Below are 16,351 nucleotides of genomic sequence, written 5' to 3' on the forward strand. Positions count from 1 at the left end.
TAGAAGGTTCCCATGAGGGTCCCTAAGGGGGAAAAAACCCATTATGATAAATTGCCCCTTCCCATCCCTGTGGCTTTCCCTGTCTGGAAGTTATTCTCAGCTTGGAATTATCAATTATATCTGTACCAAACTTATTGAATTTTTAGGGTATCGTTTTCTACTTTTGCAAAGGAAAAATAAGAATTTTGATAGAATTGTGTTTAAATGTATGGATTGCTTTGAGCAGTGTTGGTATCTTAATATTAAGTCTTTGAGTTCTAAACATATCTTTCCATTAATCGATATCTTTAATTTCTTTCAGCAATGTTTCATTGTCTATGTCTCTTCTGTTGTTGATTATATTTACTCTTTGTCTTGGTTACTTTTCTGTGGTTGCTGAGACAAAATACCTGATGCCCCAAATTAGGGAAGGAAGTCTTTACTTAGTTTATAGTTTGACAAAAGCATTTGTGGCAGCTGCAAATGACAAGAATGAAAAGGACAAAAAGGGGAAAACACTCCCTCTTCCCTCCCTTATATGGTATGCTGGTGAGCTGCTCCTGGGCGGGTGCAGCACTCACACCACCAATCCCAACACTAGACAATGAACCAATCACAAGGCTAGACTCAGCCACCTCCATGACTGCATGAGGCTTTGGGGGACATTTAAACAAGCCACAACATTCCACCTGTGGTTCCTCAAGGACTTGTGCACATTCCTTATGCAAAAGACATTTAGTCCATCTCTGAAAGTTGCCAAAGTCCTAGCAGTTTCAGCATTGCTGAACAAGTCCCTAGTCTCCTCCAAGATTTTAGGCAAACTCTTAGCTATAATCCCTGTACAAATGAAAACAAAGTTAAACATTTCCAACATTTAATGACACAAGATAAACTTTACCATTCCAAAGGTTAAAACAGGGATACAAAGGAATGAGACCAAAACAAGTCCAAAATCCAGCAAGGCAAACATTAAATCCTGAAGTTCCACATCTGGCATCTGAAGCAATCTGGCTGTGAGCTCCAAAAGGCTCGAATGACTCCACCCAATGGCACTTTCAGGGATTTTAGCTCTCAGGGCTTCTCTTAGGCCTGCTCTCCTCAATCCTTGTAGCTTTCCTTAGATGATCCATGCTCCTGGCTTTTCCAAAATTCTAAGTTCTCCATTCCACCTTTGGCTTCAGTATCATAGCTTCACACATTGCCTTTTTGGGGGCACATGGCTTGACCTCCCAGGCCTTCTGAAATCAGGGTGGGAGCTGCCTTAACCTCAGAACTTGTGCATTTTCCATGCACTTAAAACCACTACCACGTGGATACTGCCATGGTCTGCTGCGAGCTGGAGCAGTAGCCAGGCTTTCCTTTCTCTTGGCTGTAGGGCTCAAGTATTTGGGTTACTGAGCGCTCTGAACTTGATTGTGAGGAACAAATTTTTTATGTTACCCCATTTTGGAACCTTGTGTGGCCTCAGCTGCCATCCTGGAACATGGTGCTCTGCTGCTTTCTCTTCCACACAGTCTTTCAATTTTGTAGTTTTGGGGTTGCAAAGCATGGGGACGTACTGCTTCTTCCTGTGATGCCTGGAGGCCATCTTTTTTATTTTTCTGTTCCTTCTCAGCAATTGAGATCTCAGCTCTGTCTTTACAGTCCACAGCTTTACTGGACTTCCTTTCTGGCCAAACTCACAACATTTTAAATCACCATACTGGGCTGGGCTTTTTGCTCTTGATTTGCAACATAAATCTGGCTAAAAGCCCCCAACAATAGCTGTGCCACTGCCTCAGTGTTCAATTGCCTTGAAATTTCTTATGCAAGATTATTCAGTCTGCTGCCCTTAATCTTAGGGTTAGGTGAAGTCTCTGGACACAAGCAAAATTCTGCCAAGCCATAACTCACTATCTGGAGTCCAACAACCAGTGCAGTCCTTCTTCCCAGAAGAAACCTCCTGGGCCTGGTGTTCACTGGCAGAATTTCTATCAGCCTTCTGGTGTCCTGACTTCTAACCAGAGTCTCCCATACAGAAAATCCTAAGGTATTTCAGCTCTACCTTTGGAAAAGGTGACTTCTCCAAATCTTCTCAAACTTTTCCCACAAGCCATCTCCAAATGTTCTCGAACCACATGGTCAGATATAGTTGCAGCACAGATGCCCACTCTAGGTACCAAGTTCTGTTTTGGTTACTTTTCTCTCATTGCTGAGATGAAATGCCTGATGCCCAAAATGAAGGAAGGAAAGATTTATTTAGTTTCCAGTTTTTGGAGGTTTCAGTGCATACTCAGCTGGCTCCAAGGCAGGGTGACATGGCTTAGGGGCAGTTGTTCACGGTGACTGCAAGTGACAAGAATGTTTGTGGCAGCTGCAAGATACAAGAGTGAAAAGGGCGGCAAGGGTGAAAGCATGCCTCCTTTCCTCTCTTATATTGTAAACTGGCTACCTGTTCCTAAGTGGGTGCAGCACTCACACCACCAATCCCAGTGCTAGACAATGAACCAGTCACAGACACTAGACTCAGTTGCCTCCATGACTGCATGAAACTGATTCTTTTTAAATTCTATTTTATTTTGTATTGAGAAAAAAGCAAAAGAGAAAAAATCATTGAAATATTACAGAATTTAGAAAACATAGAAATCACTAGTTGATAAATTATATATTGTTATCTTAGAAGTAGTTGTTCAAGTTACAAAACCAAAGCATAAAAAGTGGACAGTCAAGGAATTATAGCACGAACTATTCTGTTTGGTGAACTAACAACTTAGTAGCATGGTTATCTATCTTGCACACTTAAACATACATATAGTCATATCCTTTAGAGCACTTTAACTTTTAAAATGTCTATTATACATTTTGCATCTTATTACTCTTTCAGTTTATTATTATTTTTTATACTAGAGAACAATATGATATTTAAAAATATGAGTCTGACTTATTTCACTTATGAGGATAGTCTCAAGTTGCCTCCATTTACCTATAAAAACCTCAACATCATCCTTTCTTATAGCTGAGTAATATTCCATTGTGTAAAAATACCACATCTTTTTCATCCACTCTGTGGTTGATGGGCAGTTGGGTTGTTTCTGAGATTTAGCTGTTACAAACTGCACTGCTATAAACATGGGTGTACATATATCTCTGTGACACTACCTTTTCAGTTTTCTGGGAAAATACCCAGGAGGGGAATAGCTGGATTAAATGGAACATCTAATCCTAGTTTATTTAGGAATCTCAATACTGATTTTCACAGTGGCTGTACCAGTCTACACTCCCACCTACAGTGGAGAAGGGTTCCTTTCCCCCCACAACCTCACCAACATTTGTTATTAGTTGATTTCTTGATGGCAGCCATTCTTTCCAGAGTGAGATGAAATCTCAATGCTGTTTTAATTTGCATTTCTCAGATGAACAGTGATGGTGAACATTTCTTCATGAACTTATTTGCCATTTGTATATCTTCATCTGAGAACTGTATATTCATCTCACATGCCCATTTTTGGAGAGGGTCTTTGAATTTGGGGGCTTCATGTTTTTCAGTTCTTTGTATGTTCTGAATATAAGTCCTTTGTCTGAGGGACTGCTGGCTAAAATTTTTCCCCATTCTGTGGGTTTTCATTTCACTTTGTTGGTGATTTCTTTTGCAGTGCAAAAACTTTTTAAAAAATATTTTTATTTTAAAGAGGGTAAAATTAAACATAATAAAATAGAACTTTTTTTTTTTTGTCTTTTTCATTTTTATCGGTACCGGGAATCGAACTCACAACCGCCTGCTTGTAAGGCAGGTGCTTATGCTGCTGAGCTAAATCCCCAGCCCCAAAATAGAACTTTTTAATGAGATCCCAGATGTTGATTCTTTGAAATACGTCCTTTCGAAAGTTTAGGCATCAGCTGAGAAGATAATGAGATTCATTATAACGCCCATTCTCGTTGACTTTTATCTACTTTTGAAGACCTACAATGTCTCCAATGTTTTGGTTTTGTCGGTTTTGTTCTTTACTATTTTGTTCAATTGTATTATAACTAATGATATAGGCAATTCTATTAGAGATAGCGGGAGGCATTATGGTAACCATTGTTGATCACCTTGTATTATGTTTTTATATTATCTATTATGTCCACCCTTTTGACTTGACCGATTCTTTTCTGTTATGTCTCATTTGGTTTTACTCTCTTCCAAAAAAGCAATAAGAACCATGGGAGCAATGAAACCCAAAATGTGTAATAGTCATTGTACAAAAGAGAGGAAAAGAAAGTGCTCTAAACTATATAACTGCATGTATATTTAAGTGTATAAGATAGAAAATGATATCACAGAGTTTTATTGGATCATTGAACAGAACTGTTTGCAGTATCATTGTTGGAATGTCCACTCTACAAGCTTTAATTTTGTGACTTGAACAATTATTTCTAAGATGACAATATGTAATCCATTAACTAGTGATTTCCTACTGTTCATTTTTTTCTTCTGTAAATATGTATAACTTGTACCCTTTCACTTTTTTCTTTTCTCCTTAAATAAAAAAAGAAAAAAAGAAATACGTCCTGTGCAGTTTGTGTTTTGTTCATGAACTCTTTGCCTACCCCTATGTCTCTAAAATTTCTATCTACCTAGTCATCCAGTAAACTTAGTGTTTCTGCTTAAACATTTAGGTCTTTGACCCATTTTGACTTTAGTTTAGTGCATGGTGATACACATGGGCCTAGTTTCAGTCTTTGGTATGTGGAAAGCCAATTTTTCCAACACTGTCTATTAAAGAGGTTATACTTCTTCCAGTGAACATGTTTAGACCTCTGTCAAATATAAGGTGGCTGAGTGTCTTTGTAGTTGTGTTTGTTTATTTGTGCTCAATCTATTTTCTTGATGTGACAGTTTATTCCTATATATTTCCATCTTAGGACTTCTTTCATTGCATCCTACGGGTTTCAGTATGTTGTATCTGCATTTTCATTGAATTGCAGGTTTTGCTTAATTTCTTCATTAATTTTGCCTGTTACCCACTGATTGTTCAAGAGGTTGTTATTTAATTTCCATGTATTTATGAAGGTTTTGCAATTTTTTGGCATTATTTCCAATTGCAGTGCATTATGGACTGATAATATGCAGGCATAATTTCAGTCCCTTAACATTTACTTAAGAATGTTCTATGGGTTATATACGATCTATTTTGGAGAATGGCATATGTGCAGCTGAGAAAAATGTGTATTCTGATGTGGTTGGGTGGGACACTGTGTAAATATCTACTAAGTCTAGGGCTGGGGATTTAGCTCAGTGGCATAAGCACCTGCCCTGCAAGCAGGCAGTCGTGAGTTCAATCCCTGGTACCAATAAAAAGTAAAAACAAAAAACTACTAAGTCTATTCTTCATAGGCTTGATTCAGTTCTGTTATTTCTTTGCTGATTGTTTGTCTAGTTGATCTATCTTTGTGACAATGGGGTATTAAAGTGCCCTATTACCATTGTGTTATTGCTTATTTGGATTTTCATGTCTTTTCATATTCATCTTATATAGTTGTGTGCTCTTGTATTTGGTACATACATGTTTATGATTATGAGCTCTTCCTCTTGAATTATTACCCCTGACAAATATGTAGTGACTTTTTAAAAATTTATTTTGATCATTTTTGGTTTGAAGTTCACATTGTCTGCAAGCAGTATAGCTAGATCTGCTTTTTTCTGGGTTCCTATTGTGTGGAATATTGTTTTTCGTCATTTGACTTTTAGACTATGAGTTTCCTTTTGAATCAGATGTGTTTTTTTTATGTAGCATACTGTTGGATACTGTTTTTTGATCCATTCTTTCAACCTATTTCTTTTAACAGGTGAATTGAGGCCATTTATGCATATAACTGATATGTACTGGTTCAACTTTGTCATGTTATTTTCCTGCTCTTGGTTTTCTGCTTTTCCATCTTATTTAATTGCTTGCTTTGCCTGGTGATTTATTTTTGTTGTTGCTTTGGAAATTGTGATAATTTTTATCTCTCTTTAGTATGTTTTTCAGTACTCTTTCTAAGGTTGGTTTGATGGACATGAATTTCTTCAGTTGTTCTTTGTCATGGAAGTATCCTATTTCTCCATTAAATTTCTTTTTTTTTGGTCTTTTTCCTTTTTATTGGTACCAGGGATCGAACTCATGACTGCCTGCTTCCAAGGCAGGTGCTTATGCCACTGAGCTAAACCCCCAGCCCCGCCCCATCAAATTTCAAAGAAAGTTTTACAGGGTACATCAATCCGGGTTGAAAGTTGTTTTCTTAGGGCTTGAAATGCCTCACTCCAAGCTCATCTTGACTTGAGGGTTTGTGCTGAAAAGTCAGCCATGATTCTAATGGGCTTTCCTTGATAAATGAGTTGTGTCTTTTCTTTAACAGTTTTAGTAGTCTGTTTTTATGCTGTATATCTGGGATATTGATTACTATATGTCTGGGTATAAATTTATTTTGGCTATGACTATTTGGCATTCTATATACCTCACTTATCAGAATATCAGATTCTTTCTCCATATTTGGGAAATTTTCTGCGATTACTTCTATGAATAATTTTCTATACCATTTGTATTGACCCCTGCATTTTCATTGATGACTATTAGTCTTAGTTTGTTTCTCTTGGCATCATCTTTTTTTTAAATATTTTATTTAAGGAGAAAAAAGAAAAAAAAGAGAAAAAGGGTACAAGTGATACAGAATTTCAGAAAAAGTAAACAGTAGGAAATCACTAATTACATATTGTCATCTTAGAAATAGTTGTTCAAGTTACAAAATTAAAGCATATAGAGGGGACTTTCAAACAGTGAGACTGCAAACAGTTTTGTTCAATGATCCAACAAAACTCAGTAATATGGTTATCTATTTTATACACTTAAATATACATGCAGGTATATCCTTTAGAGCACTTTCTTTTGTACAATGACAATTACACATTTTGGGTTTTATTACTCCCACAGTTCTTATTACTTTTTTTTTTGAAGAAAGTAAAACCAAATGTGACATACCAGGACAGAGTCAGTCAAATCAAAAGGATGGACATAATACATAATGTAAAAACAAAATACAAGGGGATCAACAATGGTTACCATAACACCTCTTATTATCTTAAAAAGAATTGCCTATATCATCAGTTATAATAAAATTGAACAAAACAGTAAAGAATAAGACCAATAAAACCAAAACATTGGAGACATTAGAGGACTTCAAAAGAAGATAATAGTCAAACAGAATGGGCATCATAATGAATCATATCATCTTCATAGTTGTTGCCTATACTTTCAAACTTGGTACTATCAAGCATAACAGAATAGAGGAAAATCAGTCCAAACAAGATGGTGAGACCAATATAGGGTTTCAAATCAAGTTACTAGGAAATCAAAGTGGGTTACTAAAATATATCCTGCTATTTTTATTTATTTTTCCCTTAATTAAAAGGATAAAAATGAAAAAGTAGATGATAAAAAGGAGATTGAGATAAGAAAAAGAGGGCATAAGGGGCTGGGGATTTAGCTCAGTGGTATAAGCACCTGCCTTGCAAGCAGGCAGTCGTGGGTTCGATCCCTAGTACCAATAAAAAGGAGAAAGACAAAAAAAAAAAGAGGGCATAACAACAAAACAGTGCAGGTCAAAACATAGCCATTTAAGCAAAATAGTGTTTCACCACAAGATAATCTCGACATAATAGCAGTTACCGGGACTTCTGGGAGAACAGGGCAGACAGATAACAGCTACTACCGAGGCTCTCTGAAAGACTTGGCTCAGAAGTCAGGAAGGGTGCGGAGTAAGGAGACATAAGCCTGTGGAGATATGCTCTGCTGACTCAGGAACGAACTGGGCTGAGAGAAACCAACTTGGAATGCAGTCCTGGTGCTAAAACAGGAACAGAAAAGCCTCAGTGTGGAGGCTGGAGCCCGCACCATTGGAAGCCGCTATTTGGGTTTCCCGCCGCGTGGTGGCTGCCTCTATATCAGCTCGACAAGGAGAGAGACGCACGGAAGCTCTGAGAACGGGAATCTGCGATCGGAGTCAAAAACAGGATGGGCAGGGAGGCGTGCACTGACTTGTGGTGTGGTGAGGGAGAGAAACTGATACTCTACCACAGTTTGACTCCAGCGGAGGACTTTCTGGGCCCAGGCAGTCCTGTGGGAGCAGGGCGCAGTGGCGACTTCAGCCACACACCCCCCTCTCAGGCGGGATTGGTGAAAAGTGCCTAGCCTACGTGACACTGCTGGTGGACCCAGTAGGCTAGCCTAACCCACATCCCAGAGCCTGATGGTGGCCGGGAGGGGTGGGCCCCACGTAGGCTGCCTGGTCTGGAACTTCCTGGTATGCTGCAGTGGGTGGGAACACCTAACCGGCGCAATTCGATCACGCTGTGGCTGACAGGGAGAGAAGCTGGGCCTCCTATGTAAGCTTGCATATATAAGGAACAGAGAATATGGGAATAGGCAGCAACAAGAAAGGCTCCTTGGCCACCAATTCTGAGAAACAGGTAATAGCGGACACTGCACCAATAGACATAAAGTGCCATATAGAGAGCCTCATAGATCAGTTCAGGAATGAAGTTATCAATGACCTGAAGCTAGAAGTATGCAGAATAGTTAGAGAAATGCTAAGCACCACCCAAGAAAAAACAGATGGTGGAATGGAAGAACAGAAAAAGAGGGGAGAATTGTTTGATGGAGAAAACAGAGAAAGCATAGAATACGTGAAGCAGGTTCAAAGGGACTATCAAGAAACTAAGAAGTCTATCGAAAACTGGCATAACAGCTTGAAAGAAACTAAGGACAGACTATCTGAACTGGAGGGCAGATTTGTAATATGGGAGAATGAAATGAAAAACTTCTTAAAAATAACAAAGAAACAAACAGCAATAATACAAAGACAAGAAGATGATAAGAGGATCCATAACTTTTTTTGTACTAATTTTTTTTTAATTTTATTTAAGGAGAAAAGAAAAAAAAAGCAGGGAAAGGGTACAAGTTATACAGATTTACAGAAAAAAAATGAACAGTAGGAAATCACTAGTTAATGGATTACATATTGTCATCTTAGAAATAATTGTTCAAGTCACAAAATTAAAGCTTGTAAAGTGGACATTCCATCAATGATACTGCAAACAGTTCTGTTCATTGATCCAATAAAACTCTGTGATATCATTTTCTATCTTATACACTTAAATATACATGCAGTTATATAGTTTGGAGCACTTTCTTTTCCTCTGTTTTGTACCATGACTATTACACATTTTGGGTCATTGCTCCCACGGTTCTTATTACTTTTTTGGAAGAGAGTAAAACCAAATGTGACATAACAGAACAGAATCGGTCAAGTCAAAAGGGTGGACATAATAGATAATGTAAAAACATAATACAAGGTGATCAACAATGGTTACTATAATGCCTCCCGCTATCTCTAATAGAATTGCCTATATCGCTAGTTATAATACAATTGAACAAAACAGTAAAGAATAAAACCGACAAAACCAAAACATTGGAGACATTGTAGGTCTTCAAAAGTAGTTAAAAGTCAACAAGAATGGGCGTCATAATGAATCTCATTATCTTCACAGCTGATGCCTAAACTTTCGAACCTGATACTATCCAGCAAAACAGAATAGGGGAACATCAGTTAAAAAACAGATGGTGAGAGTAATACAGGGCTTTAAATCAAGGTAATAAAAAGTCAAAGTGGGTTACTATAATATATCCTGCTATTTTTTTCCTTTAATTAAAAGGATAAAGATAAAAAAGTAAATAATGGAGTGGAGATTGAGATAAAAGAGGGCATAACAACGAAACAGCACAGATCAAAACATAACCATTTAAGCAGAATAGTGTTTCACCACCAGATAATCCTAACCTAAAAGTAGTTACCATATTGTCTTTCTTTGAAATCCTTGAGTACAACTTCGTATACTGTAGCATTAAGTATATCAAAGCAATGTAAAACCATTCAAGAGAATGACAGCATTACAGAGTATTTAGAATCGACTAACAGGAAATGAATAATGGTTTCTGTATAATCTCCTTGTCTTTACAAGGTTTTTGCTTATACTACCGTACATAATAAAATCCAGTAAGATACAACCTATTTAGACCATTGGAGACACAAGGACAAAAGCTAGATGAGACTTCAAAACAAGATGATACGAAATCAGTATTACCTATTAAGATGTCATTTTCTCCAAAATAGCTGTTCCTATCATCCAATCTTCTCTGCCTCATTTCTGTTGAGCTCTTTTTCTGTCAGTAGCTGTCAGTTTGTCTTCTTCATTTTGTTCTCTGCTCCATTCGTTGTGGCCTCTCTGCCATTATTTCTGGATTCTTTGTATTTTTCTTTTTTTAGAATATCCTGCAATACTCTCTGTAGAGTTGAATTGGTGGTTGCAAATTCCCCCAGTTCCTCTTTATCCTGGAAGCACCTTGTTTTTCCATCAATTTCCAGGGACAGTTGTGCAGGATATCTCAATCTTGGCTGGAGATTATTATCTTTCAAAGCTTGAATTATTTCCCCCCACACTCTTCGTGATTTGATGGTTTGTGCAGAGAAATCTGCTGTAATTCTGATGGGTGTTCCCTTGTAAGTGGTCTGTTTCTTGTCTCTTACAGCTTTTAATATTCTGTTCTTGTATTGAATTTCTGGAATTTTTATTATTATATGCCTGGGTGTTGCTCTGTTTGGGTTGTAGGTAGCTGGGGTCCTGTATGCCTCATATATCTGAGTATCTTTACCTTTTGCTAAATTAGGAAAATTCTCCTGGATTATTTCTGTGAGTAGCTTTTGTAGTTCACTTGTTTGTGTCCCTACTTCTTCTTTTATGTTCTTAATCCTTAAGTTATGGCTCCTCTTATCATCTTCTTGTCTTTGTATTATTGCTGTTTGTTTCTTTGTTATTTTTAAGAAGTTTTTCATTTCATTCTCCCATATTACAAGTCTGCCCTCCAGGTCAGATAGTCTGTCCTTAGTTTCTTTCAAGCTGTTATGCCAGTCTTCTATGGACTTCTTGGTATCTTGGTAGTCCCTTTGAACCTGCTTCACGTATTCTATGCTTTCTCTGTTTTCTCCATCAAACAATTCTCCCCTTTTTTTCTGCTCTTCCATTCCACCGCCTGTTTTTTCTTGGGTGGTACTTAGCATTTCTCTAACTATTCTGCATACTTCTAGCTTCAGGTCATTGATAACTTCATTCCTGAATTGGTCTATGAGGCTCTCTATATGGTGCCTTATGTATATTGGTGCGGTGTCTGCTATTGCCTGTTTCTCAGAATTGGGGGCCGAGGAGCCTTTCTTGTTGCTGCCTCTTCCCATGCTGCCTCTTCTTCTCTGTTCCTTATATATGCAAGCTTATATAAGAGGCCCAGCTTCTCTCCCAGTCAGCCACAGCCTGATCGAATTGCGCCAGTTAGGTGTTCCCGCTCACCGCTGCGCACCAGGGAGTTACGGACCAGGCAGCCTACGCGTCTCCCCTCCCGGCCACTGTCAGGCTCTCGGATCTGGGTTGGGACAGCCTACCAGGTCCGCAGGCAGCGTCACGCAGGCCAGGCACTTTTCACCAATCTCGCCCGAGAGGGGGATGTGTGGCTGGAGTTGCCACCGCGCCCTGCTCCCACAGGACTGCTCGGGCCCAGAAAGTCCTCTGCTGGAGTCAAACTGTGGTAGAGTGTCAGCTTCTCTCACTCACCTCACCACAAGTCAGTGCACGCCTCCCTGCCTTTCGCAGATTGCCGTTCTCAGAGCTTCTGGGAGTCTCTCTCCTTGCTGAGCCACTGTAGAGGCAGCCAGCCGCCGCACGGTTGGAAACCCAAATCGCGGCTTACAATGGCGTGGGGTCCAGCCTCCACACCGAGGCTTTTCTGTTCCTGTTTTAGCACCAGGAATGCATTCCAAGTTGGTTTCTCTCAGCCCAGTTCGTTCCTGAGTCAGCAGAGCATATCTCCACCTGCTTATGTCTCCTTAGTCCGCACCATTCCTGGCCTCTGAGCCGAGTCTTTCAGAGAGCCTCTGGTAGTTGTTGTTATCTGTCCGCCATGTTCTCCCGGAAGTCCGAGGATCCATAACTTAAGGATCAAGAACATAAAAGAAGAAGTAGGGACACAAACAAATGAACTACAAAAGCTATTAACAGAAATAATCCAGGAGAATTTTCCTAATTTAGCAAAAGGTAAAGATACTCAGATGTATGAGGCATTCAGGACCCCAGCTACCTACAACCCAAACAGAGCAACACCCAGCCATATAATAATCAAAATTCCAGAAATTCAATACAAGAACAGAATATTAAAAGCTGTCAGAGACAAGAAACAGACCACTTACAAGGGAACACCCATCAGAATTACAGCAGATTTCTCTGCACAAACCATCAAATCACGAAGAGCGTGGGGGGAAATAATTCAAGCTTTAATAATAATAATAATAATAATTCATGATAATAATCTCCAGCCAAGATTGAGATATCCTGCACAACTGTCCCTGGAAATTGATGGAAAAACAAGGTGCTTCCAGGATAAAGAGGAACTGGGGGAATTTGCAACCACCAATTCAACTCTACAGAGAGTATTGCAGGATATTCTAAAAAAAGAAAAATATAAAGAATCCAGAAATAGTGGCAGGGAGGCCACAATGAATGGAGCAGAGAACAAAATGAAGAAGACAAACTGACAGCTACTGACAGAAAAAGAGCTCAACAGAAATGAGGCAGAGAAGATTGGATGATAGGAACAGCTATTTTGGAGAAAATGACACCTTAATAGGTAATACTGATTTAGTATCATCTTGTTTTGAACTCTCATCAAGCTTTTGTTCTTCTGTCTCCATTGGTCTAAATAGGTTGTATCTTATTGGATTTCATTATGTACGATAGTATAAGAAAAAACCTTTTAAAGACAAGGAGTTTATACAGAAACCATTGTTCATTTTCTGTTAGTCGATTCTAAATACCCTGTAATGCTGTCATTCTCTTAAACGGTTTTACATTGTTTTGATATACCTAATGCTACAGTATACGAAGTTGTACTCAAGGATTTCAAGGAAAGAGACAATATGGTAACTACTTTTATGTCAGGATTGTCTGGTGGTGAAACACTATTCTGATTAAATGGTTATGTTTTAATCTGCGCTGTTTTGCTGTTATGCCCTCTTTTATCTCAATCTCCGCTCCATTATTTACTTTTTTATTTTTATCCTTTTAATTAAGGGAAAAATAAATAAAAATAGCAGGATATATTATAGTAACCCACTTTGACTTTCCATTATCTTGATTTAAAGCCCTGTATTATTCTCACCATCTTGTTTTTGACTGATGTTCCCCTATTCTGTTTTGCTGGATAGTATCAGGTTCGAAAGTTTAGGCAACAGCTGTGAAGATAATGAGATTCATTATGATGCCCATTCTTGTTGACTTTTATCTACTTTTGAAGACCTACAATGTGTCCAATGTTTTGGTTTTGTCGGTTTTGTTCTTTATTGTTTTGTTCAATTTTATTATAACTAATGATATAGGCAATTCTATTAGAGATAGCAGGAGGCATTATGGTAACCATTGTTGATCACCTTGTATTATGTTTTTACATTATCTATTATGTTCACCCTTTTGATTTGACCGACTCTGTTCTGTTATGTCACATTTGGTTTTACTCTCTTCCAAAAAAGTAATAAGAACTGTGGGAGCAATGAAACCCAAAATGTGTAATAGTCATGGTACAAAAAAGAGGAAAAGAAAGTGCTCTAAATGATATAACTGCATGTATATTTAAGTGTATAAGATAGACAATGATATCACAGAGTTTTATTGGATCATTGAATAGAACTGTTTGCAGTATCATTGTTGGAATGTCCACTTTACAAGCTTTAATTTTGTGACTTGAACAATTATTTCTAAGATGACAATATGTAATCCATTAACTAGTGATTTCCTACTGTTTATTTTTTTTCTGTAAATCTGTATAACTTGTACCCTTTCTCTGCTTTTTTTTTCTCCTTAAATAAAATTAAAAAATATAATAGTAGTTACCATAGTGTCTCTTCCCTTAAAATCTTTGGGTATAACTTCGTATACTGTAGCATCAAACATATCAAGACAATGTAAAACCGTTCAAGAGAATGAAAGTGTTACAGGGTATTTAGAATCAACTAAAAAAATGAACAATGGTTTCTGTATAATCTCCTTGTCTATAAAAGTTTTTGTTTATACTATCACATATAATAAAATCCAATGAGATACAACAGGTTAAAACCGATGGAGACAGAAGAACAAAAGTTGATGGGACTTCAGAACAAGAGGACATTAAATCAGCACTACCTATTATGATGTCTTGTTTTCTCCAAAATAGCTGTTCCTACCATCCAACCTTGTTTGCCTCATTTCTGTTGAGCTCTTTTTCTGTGATTAGTTGTCAGTTTGTCCTCTTCATTTCGCTTTCTGCTCCATTCATTGTGGCCGCTCTGCCACTGTTTCTGGAATCTTGGTATTTTTCATTTTTAGAGTATCCTGCAGTAATCTCTGTAGAGTTGAATTGGTGGTTGCAAATTCCCCTAGTTCCTGTTTATCCTGGAAGCACCTTGTTTTTCCATCAATTTCTAGGGACAGTTGTGCAGGATATATCAATCTTGGCTGGAGGTTATTATCTTTCAAAGCTTGAATTATTTCCCCCCACGCTCTTCGTGATTTGATGGTTTGTGCCGAGAAGTCTGCTGTATTTCTGATGGGTGTTCCCTTGTAAGTGATCTGTTTCTTGTCTCTGATGGCTTTTAATATTCTGTTCTTATATTGGATTTCTGGAATTTTGATTATTATATGGCTGGGTGTAGCTCTGTTTGGGTTGTAGGTGGCTCGGGTCCTGTATGCCTCATATATCTGATTATCTTTACCTTTTGCTAAATTAGGGAAATTCTCCTGGATTATTTCTGTTAATAGCTTTTGTAGTTCATTTGTTTGTGTCCCTACTTCTTCTTTTATGTTCTTAATTCTTAAGTTATTGATCCTCTTATTATCTTCTAGCCTTTGTATTATTGCTGTTTGTTTTCTTGTTATTTTTAAGAAGTTTTTCATTTCATGCTCCCAGCTTACAAATCTGTCCTCCAGTTCTGATAATCTGTCCTTAGTTTCTTTCAAGCTGTTATGCCAGCTTTCAATAGAGTTTTTAGTGTCCTGGTAATCTCTTTGAACCTGTTTCACGTATTCTATGTTTTCTCTATTTTCTCCATCAAACAATTCTCCCCTCTTTTTCTGTTCTTCCATTCCACCATCTGTTTTTTCTTGGGTGGTGCTTAGCATTTCTCTAACTATTCTACTTATTTCTTGCTTTATTTCATTAAATACTTCATTTTTGAACTTGTCTATGAGGCTCCGGAGATACTGTTTTATATCTGTAGGTGCCGTGTCTGATATTGCATGTTTTCTGTCCTCTTTCTCTTTTGCATTTACCTTTCCTGGATCAGTGTTCTCAGGATTGGGGACTGAAGACCCTTTCTTGTTGCTCCCTTTTCCCTTACTTTTTGTTCCTTCCATACAAGCATATGTAGGAGGCCCAGTTTTTTTTACTCTTTGTCTGTTACAGTGTGTTTGAATCTGCTGGCTAGATGTTCCCACCCACTGCAGTGTCCTAGGGAGACACAGACCTGGGCAGCCTCTGCTGGGCCCGTCCCTCCAGATCAACCTAGTGAAGGCTTCACTGCTAGGGTGCACCGCCAGGCACAGGGACCTGATTTGGCCTAGCATACTGGATCTTAGTCCGCGGTGTAACCAGGCCAAGCGCTCCCCACCAATCCGCTTGAGAGGGGAATATGTGACTAAAGTCACTGCAGGACCCTGTTCCGTCTAGTCTGCCCATTCCCAGAATGTCCTCTGTTGGAGCCTCCTAATCTATGAGAGGGTCCCCATTTCTCTTACTCACCGCAGGTTGATGCAGGGCTCCCTGCCAGTCCCACTCTCAACACCGTTTGGTTTGCTGATTCCAGCTCTCAGAGCTTTCGCCCGTCTCTCTCCCTGCCATGTGGATTGGGATGCAGTGTCGGCAGCAGGAAATTCAAATCATGGCTTCCAATGGTGCGGGATCCAGTGTCTGCACTGAGATTTTATCTGTTCCTGTTATAGCATCAGGATTGCATTTCCAGTTGGTTTCTCTCAGCTTAGTTCATTCCTGGGTTGGCAGGGTACATCTCCCCTTGCTTAGGACTCCTCACATGGCACTACTCCTGGATTCTAAGCTGGTAATCTCAGAGAGCCTCTGTGGCTACTGTTATTTGTCTGCTGTGTTCTCCCAGAAGTCCTTGGCATCATCTTGAAGCTTTTGAATTTCATGCTGTTTTGTTATTTTTAAAAGTTCTTTCATTTCATGATCTTCAACTGTGATCCTGCCTCAAGGTTTGAAATTCTATTTTCAGCTTCATTCAAATGGTT

This window comes from Cavia porcellus, unplaced genomic scaffold (genome assembly GCF_034190915.1).
Source record: "Cavia porcellus strain 051 isolate PalLab524CR breed Dunkin Hartley unplaced genomic scaffold, mCavPor4.1 scaffold_23, whole genome shotgun sequence".
NCBI lineage: Eukaryota > Metazoa > Chordata > Mammalia > Rodentia > Caviidae > Cavia > Cavia porcellus.